Below are 18,325 nucleotides of genomic sequence, written 5' to 3' on the forward strand. Positions count from 1 at the left end.
GGCCAGTGCTGCGCTGATCTGAAGTCAGAAGCCAGGAATTTCCTCTGAGTCTCCACAAGGGGGCAGGGTCCCAAGGCTTTGGACTGACTGCTTTCCCAGGCCACAAGTGGGAGCTGGATGGGAAGTGGAGCTGTTGGAATTAGAACTGGCACCCATATGGGATCCTGGCGTGTGCAAGGCGATGACTTTAACCACTACACTATCGCGCCAGGCCCTATTCTGGGTATTTTTAAATATGTATTCAGAGGTGTAAGATAAGAAAATATTTTGGGATGAAGTGATTTTAGAAATAATAATGATTTTAGGTCACCAAATAATGGTCAAACCAGCTCTAGGATATTTTTTTAATATTATATGGCTAAGAGAATGCAATGCTCTTGAACTTGGAAACTGCCTTCAGCCTGGAGCTGAGGAATTGATTGTGTACTGGTATCCATTAAGCTTTCCAGCTAATGAATTTGTGGAATGCCTAAGAGTGGAATCAGCTGCATGGGGTTAGCTGAAATTCTCTTGCATGGGTGCTTAAAAAGTGCAAGGTTGTATCTGGACTCTCCCTAAGCGACTTAGTAAAGCTGAGATTTTAAAAAATTATATATTTTTAGAATACAGTATGATATCTTAATATGTATATATGCATAAACATATATATGCAGTGCATAATAAAAAATTAATGGTAATTAGCTTTTCAGTCTCCTTAATTTTTTTTCAGTCCCCTTAATTTTTTAAAGTTATTAATACATGTTTGTTGTACTTTGTCCTGGTTACAATGTAATAGTTCAATACATCTATACAACATATGCTGAGAAAATCATAGTAATTAAAATTTTCATATGTTTTTAATTTGAACACTTTGAGCTCTTATTATAGTATATACAAAAATCATAAGTATAGATTTTTCTAAGTTGCATATTTGGCTTATGCAAGTAAAACTCAGCCTCATTGCAATTAGCATTTATCCTCAAATTGGTATTCTTTCAAATTAGCACTTACCTGTAATTTTATAAAGTGTTCTCTTAAAAAAAAAGAAAACAAAACAAAACAAAAAATGAGCATTTAAGCACAAAAATTGATAGTTTTGAACGATGCATTTGACATTTTCAAAACTCAAGCTACTTGCAAAAATACTTGAAAGATATTCATTTGGTTCAAAATATTGACTGAACAGAATTTTTCTCTGAAGCAAGATGTGGAATAAAAATAACGGCAAGAATTAGGCATTGGTTAAGATATTGCTTGGGATGTGCACATTCGTATCAGAGTGCTTAGGTGTTAATCCTGGTTCCGCTTCTTGTTCCAGCTTCTTGCTTTACACACCCTCACAAGAAGCAGTGATGGCTCAAGTACTTGGGTTTCTGTGCTTCCGTGAGCAAACTGAATCGGACTCTGGATTCTTGGGTTCAGTAATTTTGTTTTTATGAAACACTTCCACAGGCACAGGGATTCCTCCACCCAAATCTCCCTTCCCCACACTGTTTTCATTCATGATATTACAGTAGTATAGTCCTTCAGCAGCAGAAACAAGTCTCCTATTTAAGTGTATCATGACATTGTAGGTATAGGTAAGGGTAGAAAGTCCAGCAAACTATTGCCAAGATATATTTACAGTTAAGTTGGGGTCCATCTTTTATTTGGGAGTAAGATGCATATTGTAATGTAACTTCACATCATAATATGCTAATCTCCATTATTTAGTTCATCTATGTGAACATATGTATATACATTGTTTACCTATATATCTATTGATCATATATTTTGCATGAAGGCCACCTTATATCAGAGAGAACGTATGGTATTTGTCCTTTTGGGATTGACTTATTTTGTTGAACATAATGGTCTCCAGTTGGGACCACTTCATTGCAAATGGTAGAATGTCATTCTTTTTTAATGGCTGAGAAGTATTCCATGGAGTAGATGTACCATAGTTTCTGTATCCACTCCTCTTTTGATAGGCATCTGGGTTGTTTCCAATCTCTTTGCTATTGTAGATTGTGCTGTTATAAATATATGATTGCAGATCACTTTCTCACAAGCAAATTTCATTTCCTCAGAAGATATTTCCAGGAGTGGGATAACTGAATCCAATGGTAGATCAATTTTCAGTTCTCTTAACACACTGCACACATACTGACTTGCATAGTGACTGCCCTAGCATATGCTCCCACCAACATTCAAGTAGGATACCTCTCTACATCCATGACAGCAGGTATTGTTAAATTTCTGAATGTAGGTCAATCTCACTGGAGTTAAGTGGAACTTCAAAGTGGTATTCATTTGTACCTCCCTGACTGCTAGGGATCCTGAGCATTTTTTTCACATGACTATTATCCATTTGAATCTGTTCTTTGGAAAATGCCTGCTCATATCTTTCGCCCATTTCTTCACAGTGTTGTTTTGTTGTTATTGAATTTCTAGGTTTCTTTGTAAATCCTGAGTATTATATCTGTTGTGTAATGTGCAAAGACTTTCTCCCATTCTGTTGGTTGCTTCTTCACTTTGTTGATCATTTACTGTGGTGTACAGAAGCTTCTTAGTTGGATGTAGTCCTATTGGTTTATCCTTTGTTCTCTTACTGGCTGTTGTGAAGCATCTGGGAGTAATCAGTGGAGGCGAGATCTCTATTCATCTCTCTTTCTGCCCTTCAAACATAAAAATCTTCAAGGAATAAATAGCCATGTTTTGATTATTTTCATTGTTTTCAGAACATTTAGTTCTTTTCTCTCTCCATTGGGTGTCAATATGTTTTTTTTTTCTAAGAAGTTGTCATACATGCTGTTTTAGATTTCTATGGTTATAACAAATTGACACAAGATCAGTTTAACACAAAAATATTTTATTATTTTATCATTTTGAGTTTCAGATGTCCAAAATGAATTTCTTTGGCTAAAATCATGATGCTGGTAGAGACACATTCTCTGAAATCTTAGGAAGACAAGCATGTCCATGCCTTTTCCAGCACCTAGAACCTGCATTCCTTGACCCACAGCCCCTTCCTACATCCCACATGCCAGCAAACGCAGAGTGAGTCCTCCTCACATTCTGTCACATCGTTTATTGTCACATCATGTTATCTGACTCTTCTGCTTCCATCTTTCAGTTATTTTTATATATTTCAGTTATTTTAGAAGCACAGATATTATTTAGTAAGGTAAATTTCATCATTTAAAATTACAAGCTTCAGTGCTTTTCAGGGTATTTGTTGTGCCTTTCTCTTTCCACTGTAAAAACACTTGCACACTGAGTCCATCTGGAAAATCTAAGATAATCAGCCCCGTCAGCTGGTTAGCAACCTTAATGTTATCAACATCTTTACTTTCCCATTGCTACATTGGCTAATCTATTCAGTTTCCTAGCATTAGCATGTAGATGACTTTAGAGTATCATTTTTCTGCTTACCAAAACTTTTAAATTTTTCTATTTTTACAAAGATACCTAAGCTGTTGTTTTTCAGTTAATTTCTTTATAAAATGAGAGTGGTGTTTCTTGCTCTACCACACAGGGTATCTAAAATGACAATACTTACACTATTACTTCCTATGATAGAAGTCAGTATAGTGCCAGGGCTCAAATCACTGTAGCACAATGTGTGATACCTTGCTATGCTGAGGATTTTTGAACCAAAAGAGACAAGGGGTCCTCAGAAGATACAATCTTTGATCTCTTCCAGACCTCCTGTCATCAATCTTTTTCCTTCAGAGCAAGCCACAAAATCTAAAATGGTTACTCTTTGATCTACAACCACTAAATGTAGATTGTAAAATTCTCGTGTGATAGATGTCCTATCCTAAACCCAGGGGAAAGGAATACTGTACAAAGCTAAACAGATGTTCCCTCCCTCCAGCTTATTGCCATCATACATTTTTTTGTCCAATAATGTTTTCCTAGAACCATTCACTTCTTTCATCAAACTTAACACAAAATTCATGGTTTTCTCTGGGTTTTGGCTATTCATTTCTAAAGGCCTCTGTGTTTCATAAAAGTAGTAAATAAATTTGTTATGCTTTTTTATTGTTAATACTATTTTGTCATAGGGATAATAAGCTGGAAACATGGTTATGATGAGGAAGTTTTACTTTTTCTCCCTTGAAATATAAATATCAATGTTGATAATATATGATCTTACTTAGCAAAATAATACCATAATTCGAATACAGAGGTATTTGAAATTGTATACTTGTTAGAAGAGATTCACTTTGATTTCAACTGGTTTGGGAAATTGAACTTATAGTCTACTTTGCAAAAATTAAATATATCCCTTTTCTAAATAACCTTGTGAGAGATTATGTTTATCACAAGCTTTAAAATAAGTACTTAATTTTGGGCCCTGCGCTATGGTCTAGTGGCTAAAGTCCTTTCCTTGAACACGCCGGGATCCCATAAGGGCGCCAATTCTAAACCCTGCAGCTCCATTTCCCATCCAGCTCCCTGATTGTGGCCTGGGAAGGCAGTTGATGACAGCCCAAAGCCTTGGGACCCTGCACCCGAATGGGAGATCTGGAGGAAGTTCCTGGCTTCTGGCTTCTGGCTTCAGATTGGCGCAGCATCGGCCATTGCAGTCGCTCAGGGAGTAAAACATTGGATGCAAGATCTTCCTTTATGTCTCTCCTCCTCTGTATATCTGACTTTGCAAGAAATAAATCTTTTTAAAAAATAAGTACTTAATTTTGATTAGTAGCTAGTGTTCATGTTCATGTTCATAGTCAATCATGAGGTATGAAAAACTAGATAAGAAAAAAACCTATCAGTATATTAAAAGTTAAATCTTTTATCTCTATTTTTTCCTTCAAGAGTTGGTGTTATTAAGCTTTTAGGTACAATGAAAATCTTTGTTTTTATCTTATTTTCAGGTAGAAATAAGTTCATATTTCCTGAATATGAATTTTACATTTAATTTTATTTTTTAATATTATTTACAGAATTTAGAGGGCTACGCACCCATGTGAACCTCCAAGTATGGCCCAGCTTCCAGAAAGGAGGTAGGTGGGACAGATGCTTCAGTACATTGATTCTTCTGGTCTACTGGCGGGAGAGAGGAGGGGTGGGGATAGGACCACTCCTTGTTGCCAAAGTACTTCAGCACTTGGAGATGGGGACCCACTCATCACTGACACTTTAAAGATCCCCATGTGGGGAAAAATATTCCAAGGGTATTACATGTGTGATTTTGATAGTTCTGGGACATCGACAGCTTCGTTGCAACAGGCTTGAGAAAAATTTTCCAAAGTCTGTTGGCTGACCAAGTCCACCTTTATACAACCATTGACCCAGGCACTTGTTGCAAAGCTTGGGCAGGGAAGTTGTCCAAATTGTTTTGCTTTCCATTCTCTGGTGAGGCACTCAGCATCCTCTCCTGCCCTAGATGAGCTAGCTGTCACATCCCATTTGTGCATCTGGATATGCTACAAACTGCACAGGCACCAGCAACTGAGGAGATCCAGTTCTGATATATGCTCCCCAAGGTCAAACTATGTATCTTATGATTTTCCCTGTGGTAGGGATTTGAGTCCAACGATCTAGTTATGGAATTCTCCAAGAAACCTTGCCTAGGGTAACCTCAGACTTGACTCTTGTGTGTACCAGCCAGTGCAGGGTGAAGCTTGATCTGTTATCTGCACCAGCCAATGAACATATCAGTGGATACAGCTGCCTGGTCTGTTCTGTCCCAGCCACATAACCTCCACCAGGCCCTCAACCAGCCCCAGTTTTTCCACGTGTCAGCATGTGCTGGTGGCCTAGCTTAGTCCATTCTGCATCCCATCTGACTGTTGTGCACATCCACTGGCAGCTTAGCTCAGCCTGATCTACTTTCAGGCACAGACCACATATATACCAATAGGAGCCAGCGCCTTGACTAGTCTTGCCTACCCCCAGCTCTGGCTTTCATGCTTACCAGCAGAAGCTGAAACCTAATATGGTAGTGCCTACAGTTCTCTTAAAAGGCCCACTCCCAGCCCTGGCTCTTGTGCCTGCAAGGCGTTACTGTGGTCCAGCCTGACATGATTTTACTCAGTCCCAGCATTTGCCAGCATATGCTGTGACCTAACCCAGCTGGCCCTCATCCATTCTGGCTCTCCATCATGTCAGTTGGTATAGCAGATTTGTCCAGCCTGGCCTGCCCCAAGACCCAACCCAGATGCCAGCTGATGGGTGCTGCAGCCATGCCTGGACAAGCTTGGTCCCAGTCCCAGCTCTCATTCTCACAAACAGAAGCAATGGCCCAGCAAAGACTGCAGCCAGGTTCAACCTGGCCTGTCCCCAGTCCCAGGTTTTGCTGGTAGGTGCAGCAGCCTAGCCCAGCCTACTTCTCTTTGGCTCCAGCTCTCGTGTGAACTGACAGGTTTTGCAGTGTAACCTGGAGTGGCTTGCACCTCATCTTGGCTCTTGCTTGTGTCATGGTGTGCTGTGGACTGGCCAATTCTGGCCTACTCCCAGACCTAGGGCACATGCACGCTGACAGATGTTGCAGCCTTGCCCTGTCAGGTCTCTGGCTCTCACACCAGTGAAAGCTGCCACCTAGCAGGGGAGTCCCCAAGTTTCCCTTACCAGGCTCATTCCCAGCCCAGTATTTTACATGTGCTACTGAGTACTTCAGCCTAACCTGGTATAGCCTACTTGCAGTTCTCTCATTGGTGAGTGTTGCAGCCTAGGCCAGCCATGTGCAACCAAGACTCTGTCCTGGCTCTTGTGTGTTCCAGCAGGGGCTTTGACCTGATCCATCCTGGCCTGTCACCAAATCCAGAACACGATGGTGACTAGTGTTATAGCATTGCCTAACCTGGACCAATCCCAGCTCTGTTTTTTGTTTGCTTTTTTGTTTTGTTTTGTTTTGTTTTTTTGTGCTTTCCAGTAGGAGCTGTGGCCTAGTAGGTGAGTTCCCCAAGTTCTAATATGCCCATTCCCAGCCCAGGATATCATGTGTGCTGGTGGGTGTCGCATCCCTGCTTGGCATGGATTGCCCCCAGTCCCAGACTTTGCATGTGGTGGTAGGTGATGCAGCCTGATCCAACCTGGCATCCTCCCAAGCCTAGCTCCACTAAGTGTCAGGTGAATTTCCATCAGATGAGTTCTGCAGTGCAGGCTGGCTCATTCCATCACCACCCCCCAGTTCCCTGTGTAAATCAGCAAATGCTATTCCACAGAGGAGATCCACCAAGTCCCCTGTAGTACCTGCCCCTGAGATTTGCTCTCATTCTCATGGATGTTGTCGCCCAGCTTGACCCAGCCCACCCCTGCTCCAGCAATCACAATACTGTGGCCAAGCCCAACCAGGCATACCTCACAGCCCCAGATTTTGTGAGCACCAATGTGTGTGACTGGTATTGGTGTTTTGCCCAGCCTAGGCCTCCCATGTAGGCAGGTGTCCTGACCTGACCCAGTCACGCCCTCCAGTTTCCCTCCTTCTAAACCACCCTGTCTCAGCTCCCTCACCTACCTGCAAGTGAAATGATATGGTGTGTGGAAGATCCTGGAAGTCGTTCCTCCATATTCAAACATACCCTCAGCTGTTCCCACTCCAATATGCATTAGAGTCAGAGTCTCCATATTTCAATGTGCTGATTAAATTTCATTATATATTTTTCTTCACACTCTATGAAAGCTGTTATCTTTTATTTCACATAAATATTATAAAGTGGGATTTCAGAACATATTAACAGAAACCTTAACAAAATAAGTATTACTAAAGCAAAGAAAATATATGTGCATATAAATGCATGGTCACTTATGTTTTTTGTCTGTGTATGTGTTTGCACATTTAGAATAGAGTGCATGTTAAAGAAACTTATAATAAATTTGGATGATAAGAAGCGAGAAAGAGAATAAAAATAGAAAAGATTAAACAATATTAATCTTATTTCAAAGTGTTCAAAATAACAACTCCAATTCATGTTTTATAAACTCAGGAAAGAGTTATGTCTAATAGTTCTGACATTAAATTCATTAAACTTCACACTGAGACATTTATTTTTTAGTGCACTCCAAGGGCTTGAGAATATTTCTTGAGCAGCATTTATTAAGTGTCTATATATGCAATAAGTGAAGAATATGAAAATGCAAACTATGGTCCTTGCCATTTTTATTTCACACAAATGAAAATTAATAAAATAGATAAGAACTCTATTAGAGTTTTAAGCAAATCACTAGTGAATCACAGAAGATAAATATTCACATGTGTATTAGGAAGCATTTTTTGTGTGTAGAAATTTATAGAATATGTTACATTTTATCGGGAAAAAGAGGCATTCCACCTGAAGAAGGGCAGATGCAAGAATCTTGAGAGCTTGATAGCCTTTCAGTTTTACCCCAGACTGATATAAACATAATGAACTATGCATGAGAATATTAACATGCTGACATTACAAATCTTATGGGACTTATATTCTCCACCTTAAAAGCTGCGTTAGCGCCTGGCTCAGTGGCCTAGTGGCTAAAATCTTCGCATTGATCCCACCAGGATCTCATATGGGCACCAGTTCTAATTTGCTCTTTTTTCAGGATGATGGAACCAAGGATCATAACTGCTAGCAACATCACAGCCTCATTGCCTCTTCCAAGGTGATCAATGCCCAAGGTTAGCCCACTGTACCTACAATCCCCATCCATGCCAACATATGTACCACAAAAAATCTGTGCCAATTTCTGTGTAAGCACAAAGTGGTGTAATCATCTACCTCAGGCAAACAGAACTTTCATTGCCTCTGATGTCAGGCATGTTGGGTACCCAGACACCCAGCTGTATACCACACACTATCCTGTAGTGACAGAATTCCCAGAGTGTTTGTAGGAAACAATCCAAGTGTGGGGATCCACTCACCCCTGAGGGCCTGCCCAGCTTAGGAAGAGTCTCGATGCGTTGCCAGCAGCAGTTGCCTGTGAGTGCTCTGCAATGGCAGATCGCACCCTAGAGCCTGTGATAGGCTGTGTTTGCTTAAGTGTGTGTATAGTCTCTAGCCAGTTCCTTAGTCTCAACATCTGTAGAGAACACAGATTTAGTATGGGTTTCTTTAACTCAAGCATTTTTGTCTCTATTTCTGCTTAAAAGTATGATCATTCTTTTGAATTTTTTTTTGTTCCTTTAGGGAAACCATATTTTCTTCTTTGTTCATGTTTCTTATATATCTGCGTTTATTTTTAGGTGTCCTTGGAAACATTTGTTGCTTTTCGCCTCTGATGGCTTTTATCTTTGTACTATGCCTCTCTGGCTTAGTAGAAAAATCTGCTCCATTAGGGAATATCCAGTAGTGTATTCCGGGAACTCAGATCAATGTTTGCGGGTGGGGAAAGAGTCCAAGCTGCCACCCAAGTTGAATGTGGTAACTCTTCACTACTGTCAGCAGCGGGAAGAGTATGCTCCTGTCAGCTGAAGGGATCACAGCCTTAAGTTATCTCTGCTACGATGATCATTGCCCATTGTGAGCCCGCCCATATAGGTACCGAGCCACTCAGATGATCTGTGCAGCCCTCAATAGGAGTAAAAAAAATCCCTCCATAATGGCCCACCACAGGGCACTGAGGGAACCCTGGGCCCCTGAAGCCACATCCAATGACTGCCCAGGGACCCATCTATACCTGACACACTATTGCATAGTCACAGAATTCTCACTGTCATCAGTGCTGGAGATCTGCTCTCAGCTTCACAAGCCTGTCCAACCCGTGTAGAAACAGAGGCATTATCCAATTAGCTGTCAGTGTTCCAACTTGGCACCATGCCACCTATCAACTTTCCAGACCTGATTCAAAGTCAGTAGAGATCAGATTTGTCACTCCAATAAAACTCCCTAGCCACACACATGCTCAAACTGTAGCAACCACTACTGCTCTTACAGATGCAGTGCTTTTTTTTTTTTAAGAAAAGATTTATTTTTTTTTTTATTGGAAAGGCGGAAAGGCAGATATAGAGAAAAGGAGATGCAGAAAGATATTCCATCCACTGATTCACTCTCTAAGTGGCTGAAATGACCAGAGCTAAGCCGATCTGAAATAAGGAACTAGGAGCTTCTTCTGGGTCTCCCACACAGGTTCAGAGTCCCAAGGCTTTGTGCCTTTCTCTACTGTCTTCCTGAGACCACAAGCAGGTGGGTGGGAAGTGGAGCAGTCAAGACACAAATAGGTGCATGCATGGCGAGGACTTTAACCACTAGGCTACCATGCCAGGCCCTAAATGTGGGGTTTTGACAAATATATGTATATATGATGTATATATTGAGCTAATTAAATGTTGTTTGTATTAATATGTTACAGTACAGTAGTTGATATTCAGATATTAAATCTACCTTTAATTATTGAGATAACATTTACTTGGTCGAGATATATATTTATTTTTTATATATTGCTGAATAGACCAGTAGTTTGTTGGGAGATCTTACTTCCATATTCATTAGGAATATTCTTCAAAGAATAGAAGAAAAAAGATCATAAGCCTCAAGTTGAAAAAAAAGTTATAGAAAAGATAAATATTATTGCAACTGTATCAGTAACCATTTTGAAAGGGAATGATTTAAATATACAAATAAAAATACAAAACTATCAGAAACTATACAAGAATCAATACACTTACCACAGATCATTGCCCATCATGAGCCCAACCATAAAAAATTCACCTTAAATATGAATACACAGCTATTAAAAGCTAGTGAGAGATAATCCGCACCAGCAACAATCAAAAGAAAGCTGGGATGGGTATATTGATTTCAGCTAAAATGATTTTACATCAAGAAAAATGATCAAGATGAATTATCGGGCCTTATATAACGATAAAGTGGCTAATTTTCCAAGAAGACCTAACAATTGTTAATATATGTGCTCTTAATTACAATTAAAATGTGTGAGGCAAAAATAAATACAGCTACAAAGAAAATAAAAAAAATAATTATAGCTGAGGATTTTGACATTTGCTCTAAGTAATAGATATACCCAGAAAGAAGAAAGTTATTAAGGATGTAGTCGAACTGAACAGATGGTGTCTACCAAAAGAATTGATATGCATGGAATAGTTCGACAGCGGAGGAGAAAAGAGTTCCATATGCATTAATATCAGCCTAATTTTGAACCAAAGCATCGTTTAAGGTATTTAAAAGAATAAAAATCATAAAATATAATCTATATTATAATGAAAGTAAAATGGAAAACCAACAAAAACTGTGAAGAAATTTTGAATTAGTCATAAATATAATCATGAATAACATACAGGTGAAAACGTTTCAAGACAAATTCTAAATTTAGATGGAAAAGATTAAACCAAATGCTATTACGTATGATGCAGCATTTAAAAATATTAGCATTAACTATTAGTATTTGTTTCAGATATGGGTTTGGCCCAATATAAAAAAATCAATGCAATGCTCTATATTAACAAAGTATATCATCCATTCATTAAATACAAGAAAATTACTTAATAATGTTTTTCAAAGCTTTATATTAAAAATATCAAGCACAGTAGGAATATTATATAAATTCTTCATGTTTACAGAGGCTATCTGTGAAAAACCCATTACTCACCTCATGCTACATAGTAAGAGTCAGTGTTTATTTATTTATTTTTGTACAAACTGAAGGTTATCCTAAAATTCATGTGAAAATGCAAGAGCCCAAACTAGAAAAAACAATCATAAAGTGGAACAAAGTTAGGAAACTCATGCATCTTGATTGAAAATAAGCTATAAATCTGCAAAAGTCAAGACAGTGGTACTGACATTAGGCCTATAGATCAAAGGAATAAAACTGAGGTGCCAAAAATAAACCAATATGTCATAAGTTTGATTAGTGAAGTTGCTGCCTCAGCATCTGTTTTTAGACCTAGAATAAGTTGGGCAAATCCAGTTGCACCCTGTCACTTTCGGCCTAGTTCAAATGCTGCCCCCAGCACCGTGTAGTTGTGTGCAATATATCATTTCTCTCTCATCTTACCCACAAGTCAACACACTGCACAGCTGCTGACTTGTGATAAAATGTACATAATGTTCAATGCCAGAGTAATATAAATTAGTTCTTCATTCATGTGTGAGTTTTCTTCAATCTAGACAATCCATATCACCTGTGAGAGTTTAAAATACGCACTTACAAACTTTTAATAAAAACATAATCACATGGATCCATTCACTCTTGATAACCACCAGCTCACTGAGCCCTTTCCTACCTTTAGAAGTTCCAGCTGGCCTTCTGTCAGAGCCACTAATCTATCTAGGATCTACCAGTAATATATTTCTTCTTCTTCATTAGGTATTTTAACTTTTATTTCTTCATTGTATTCGAACTGATATGAACTCCTGAAACTAGCTTTATTTCCAGTTAAGACTCCCTTTTCAAGTACCTATCTTGGCAGGAATAAGCCTATCACAGCTGTAGAAAAAGCAGAGGACACTGCAATTAGAAACAAGATTAATGTAAGAAATAAACTTTGTTATGGATAGATTACTCAGGCACTTGCCTACTCCTGGGGATGAATAAGTACCCCATGAAAGGCACAGTATAAACATTCATTAAAACAATGCTTGAAATTTTGGTCAGGGCCAGACTAGAACATTTGGCCAAAATAGAGAACTGATAATCATATTAGAAAAAAAAAATCGTAGCAACAGAAATTGCAGCACCCTGCACTTAAAGCTTACAGTCAATTGATTTTCAATACTTATGCCAAGATAATCCAATACAAAAACAGTCATATTTTTACAAATGAAGTTGGAGCATCTGGTCATCTGTATGTAAAAAAAAAAAAGAAATTAGATCACTTGTTCTTATCAAACATAAAAGTTAAAAGTATATTATGTATCTGAGCTAAAATAATGTAATTTTTAGAAAAAAGGAGAAACTTTTTAAATCTCAGACAATGTTTCTTTGATACAACATAAAAACACAAGCAACAAAAGAAACTACTAAATTTTACAATGCCCAAATTAAAAATATTAAGCTTCAAAGAATTCCATAGAAACGTAAAGTAATCCATGTTATGGAAAAACCTTATGAATCGTATTATCTAATAAAGGATGTTCATCTTTATTTAACTCCTGGAAATGCACTATAAATAGACAAGTATGCCAGTCTCTAAGATTGAGTAAAAAAATTGAATAGACATTTATTTCTTCAAGGAAGATTTTTAAATGCCCAATTATATATGAACACACACTTAACATTGTAATTCTTTGGGAAAATGCAAATCTAAATTGCAATGAATGATTACTTCAAACACAGATTATATGGAATTTCCTTTGACTGGTGCATCCAATACAAAAAACACTTTAGCAATTCATCAAGTTAAACATAGTATCACGACATGATTCAGCCATTGCTAATTCTAAGTATACACACACAGACATAAAGTATATGTTATGTCTGCACAAAAGCTTAAATGCATATCATAGTAATGCTCTTCATAATTGCTTTGAACTGGAAACCACCTTGTGATGGTTAATTTTAAATCAACTTGGCTAGACCATGTGGCCAAATTGGTCACTCTAGATGTAATAGTAAGAGTGTTTGGTTGAGGTGACTAATCTTTACTCAAATAAGTTACTTTTAATAAAGCATATCATCACTAATCATGTATATGGGCCTCATGGTGTCATTTGAAGGTGTTAAGAGTCTGAGATTCTATTAGGAGGAAAAAAATTCTGTCTGCAGATGACCTTTAGAGTTAATATTGCAAATAATAAATGTCAGCACATCATGCCTACAATGCCCTATTAAAAACAAGCTACTAAAGAAGGAAGGAAGTTTATTTTAGCTCAGGGTTTTGGAGGCTCTTTGTTCATTATTGGCCCCATTAGTTCACCATCTGGGATGGCATTGTTGATGGCAGAGTTGTGAATTGCCACAGAACATGACATGGTAAATAGAAGCTAATTTTTGTTTCTGGCTCTTGTAATGCACCAAATTATCCTGTACTTTACCTTTTTGGGGGCTTTTGGGATTACTGATTTGATCGAAATATTTATTATGTATCTTTTTAGGTAATATGAAAATCTTTTGTCCCTTGAGTCAGTCCTCAAGTGGCTGCAGCAGCTGGAGCTCAGCCATTCCAAAGCCAGGAGCCTCTTCTAGGTCTCCCACACATGGGTGCAGGGTCCCAAGGCTTTAGAACATCCTCAATTGCTTTCCCAGGCTACAAGCAGGGAGCTGGATGGAAAGTGAGACTGCTAGGATTAGAACCGATGCCTATATGGGATCATGGCGCATTCAAGGCGAGGACTTTCGCCATTAGTTTACCATGCTGGGGCTATTTCTATTTAATTTATCTATACCCTGGTACCTGATATTTCTTTCCTTCTGTTAACTTAGAATTCCTTCTCTTATTTTTCTATATCTTTGGGATGCATCTTCCTGTTTTTGATGGAGTAACATGGCTGTAAAATTTGCTGTTTGTATTTTCTTTCTGGTTTTCATAATACGGCATGTTTTGTTTCAATCAACATGAGTGTCTAATAATTGTTTTGCCTTTTAATTTTACTTTAAAACAGTTTGGATGACACAGAGAAATATAAAGGTCATTTAATGAGCATACATGGCTTCAACAAATATTTAACATACTACTCTTTTTGCTGCATATTTTGATATATGCACATACACACACAGAGTACTTTTCTGGGACAAGGTTGAGTGTGTTAATAACATGTAATGTGAAATTCATGGAAAAATCATAAAGTATGGAAAGGCTCTGTGTGGGGTGTGTGGGGGGGGTTATAATTTTATGAAGAAAGCATTTATAGTTATCTACCTGTTCAATAGAAATGTTTTACTTTTTAAAGGTGTGTATACATTGCATATAATAGAAAACATGTGGTATTAGTCTATGATTGGCTTATTTTTACTTAGTATAAAGAACTCTGGTTCTATCCATTTATTTGTAAATGTCAGTAATTCATTTTTTATGACCAAGTGATATTCCACTGTGTACTGTCATTTCTTTATTCAATCATTCATTGACAGTCATCTAGGCTGATTTCATACTTGCTATTTTTTTTTATTGTTGCTTACATTGTATTATGTAGTACAGTTTTATAGGCGCTGGGGATTCCCCCCACCCCTCCCATACCCCTCCCCCCATGGTGGATTCCTCCACCTTGTTGCATAACCATAGTTCAAGTTCAGTTGAGATTCATTGCTTGCAAACACATGCCTAGCATAAAGTTCAGCGTCTTATTGTCCAGATAAGTTCAGTGGTCTCTTGGGGAGACCTTCTATGGTCTGAAGATAGGTCTAACAGAGTAAAGATCCGGTCAGTTAAAAGCCCCAACAAGGCCTCAGTATCAATATACAACATTATGGAATTAATTGACATAGTATTGGGTAAACAATATGTTAAAACTAATGCAAGTTGGGGTAGTTCAGAATTGAGTTTCTTTCATTGTTTTAACGGAAGTGAGATGACTCAATTATACAGTAGATCTATTTTTAGTTTTGTGTGAAATCTGCATAATTTTTTCATAATGTCTGTATTAATTTTGGTTCCTGCCAACTGTGCACTAAGGTTCTTTTTTCTGTGCATTGTTACCAATTTTTTATAACAGACATTCATTGGCATAAGATAGTACCTCCTTATGATATTGATTTGCATTTCCCTGATTGCTTTTGTACAACATTTTTTGCTATGTTTATTGGACATGCGTATTTATTCTTTTGAAAAAATCCGTTTGGATCCATTGTCCATTTCTTAACTGGATTGTTTGTCTTGTGGAATTTCTTGAGCTTCTTTTCAAAGTAATGGATACTAATCCTTTATCGCATGAATAGCTGGCAAATATTTTCTCTCCTGCTGTTGGTTCTCTTATTCGATTCATTACCTTTGATATACAGAATTTCTTAGTGTGATAATTTCCCATTTGTCTATTTCTGTTTTATTGCCCATGCTTTTGGAGTCTTATCCAAAAACTTGTTGGCTATATCATGTCTTAGAGTATTTCCCCTATGTTTTTCTCTGCTTTACCTTTAGATTTCTTACCATTTTGACTAGATTATTGCATAACTGTGAGGCAGAGACCTTCCGTTTATAATGCCTGAATGTGAAATTCAATTTTCCCAACACTATTTTTTGATAAGACTGTCCATTTTCTTGGGAGTGTATTTAGGAGTTTTCTCAAAGCTAAATTGATATAGATATGTGAATTTAGTTCTGTGCTATTCATTATGATACATATATTTTCATGTCTATTTTCATGGCAGTACCATTCTGTTTTGGTTGTAACACCCTGTAGAATGTCAAAGTCTGATATTGTGATCTTTCTAACTTTATATCTATTGCTCAAGACTACTTTGAGTTTTGGTGTCTTTTGTTTTTCCACATGAATTTTATGATTTTTTTTCTAATTCTGTGAAGAATGTCATGGTATTTTTATGGCATGGATTAGAATTTGCAAATTACTTTGGATGGTATTAATATGTTAGTATTATTCATATTTTGATAATACTTAAAATTTCAGATTGATGAATATGAAAGGTTATATTTTTGTCTGTCTCCTACTTCTTTCATTGTAGAGGTCTTCCACATCTTTGGTTATTTTTATTTAACATAAGGTACTTAATATATTATAGCCATTGTGAGATGGATTGCTTTTGTAAATTTTTATCTCAATAATATCTTTGTTGGCATATAAAAAAATGTTACTTTTTGTGCTCATTTCATATAATGTAGAATTCCTGAATTTCCTTACCGGGTTCAAAGACTTTTTTGGTGGACTCTTTCAGTTATATTGAGATACTCATGTTACAGAATTCTATATGACATGTAGAATCACCTTATCTGAAAATGGGTTATTCAACTTCCTCCATTACTATGTGTATATATTTTATTTCTTTCCCTTGTCTGATAGCTCTGGCTAAAAACTTCCAAAACCATGCTGAATTAGAATGGTGAAAGTAAACACCTCTACATGGTTCCAGATTTTAGCGGAAATATCTCCAGCTTTTCCCTGTTCAATATGATGTTGCCTCTGGACTTCTCATGTATAGCCCTTATGGTATTGAGTTGTTTTCCTTCTATACCTCACATTTAAGAAGATTTTTATACAGAAAATTTGTATTTTTATCAAATTCTCTGCATCTGCTAAGATGATCATATTTTTATTTTTTCTTTTTATATCTTCATATGTAGAATTATCTTGGCATTTCTGTGACAAATGCCACTTGGTCAGACTAAGTGATATTTTTGATGTAATGTTTGATTCAATTTGATAGGACTTTGTTCAAATTTGTGTGAGCATGTTAATCAGCGAATGGCTTTGAGCTTTTTTTTTTAACATTTGGAAATCTTCAATGTATAGTGTTTTATTGCTAAACTCCATATGAGAAGATGGTACTTATACGGGGATCAAGGCATTAGCTCAACAACATGTGTTAACAATTATAAACATATGTACCTAATAGTGTATCTCAGTTTCATAAGATAAGCATGATTAACACCAGAATGTACTTTTACCAGTAAATTGAGTTTCTTGTAAGCAGCGTAACATTGAGACATTTATCCGTTCAAACAGTCTTCTGTTTTCAGCAAGACCACTTATTTATTTATATTTATTTGAAAGGCAGAGTGACACCTACAGATGAACTGACAGACACAGAGTACTCTTCCATTCACTAGTTCACTCCCCCAATTCTTTCTGAGCAATATTTTTAAAGGTCTGTGTTCAAGTTCACATATTCTTAGTTTTGCTTGACATAGTCTGATATTAAGACTTACAATTATGTTTTTTATTTGGCTAATTGGGTATTTAATTTCTTCAGTTTTTGTTTGCTTTTTTATTTTTAGAAACGTATTCATTTATTTGAAATTGATAGTAACAGAGAGGGAAAGAGAGGAATCTTTCATTTGCTGATTCAGTCTCCAGAAGACCACAGTAGAGCAGGAAGCTGCATTGGAAGTGCAGGCAAGACTTCAATACCAGCTCCTGTGAAATGTTGACATCATAGGCAGTGGCTTCAACCATGATGGGGCCTGCATGGTGGTGTTCTAGGTTTATCCAGTACTTGCAGTGCCAGCATTACATACAGGTGCCAATTGACTCTCAAATGTCCCAATTCCAGTCCAGCTCCCTGCTAATGACTTGGGAAAACAGCAGAGAGTGACCCAAGGCCTTGAATTGCTACAGCCACCTGGGAGACCTGGAAGAAGCTCCTGGCTTCGAACTCCCCTAGATATGGCTGTTGCAGCCAAGTGAGGCGTAAACCAGCAGATGGAAGATATCTGTCTCTTCCTCTCTCTCTCTCTCACTCACTCTATAATTCTGACATTTAAATAAAACTAAATGAAACTTTAAAAAACCAAAGCAAAGCAAAACCAAAGCAAACAAAAACCCCACTACACCACAATGCCAGCCCCATCTCATTCTCTTTTTTTAATCAG

This window comes from Ochotona curzoniae, unplaced genomic scaffold (assembly GCF_017591425.1).
Source record: "Ochotona curzoniae isolate NIBS_2020 unplaced genomic scaffold, NIBS_Ocur_1.0 scaffold_1852, whole genome shotgun sequence".
NCBI classification, from domain to species: domain Eukaryota; kingdom Metazoa; phylum Chordata; class Mammalia; order Lagomorpha; family Ochotonidae; genus Ochotona; species Ochotona curzoniae.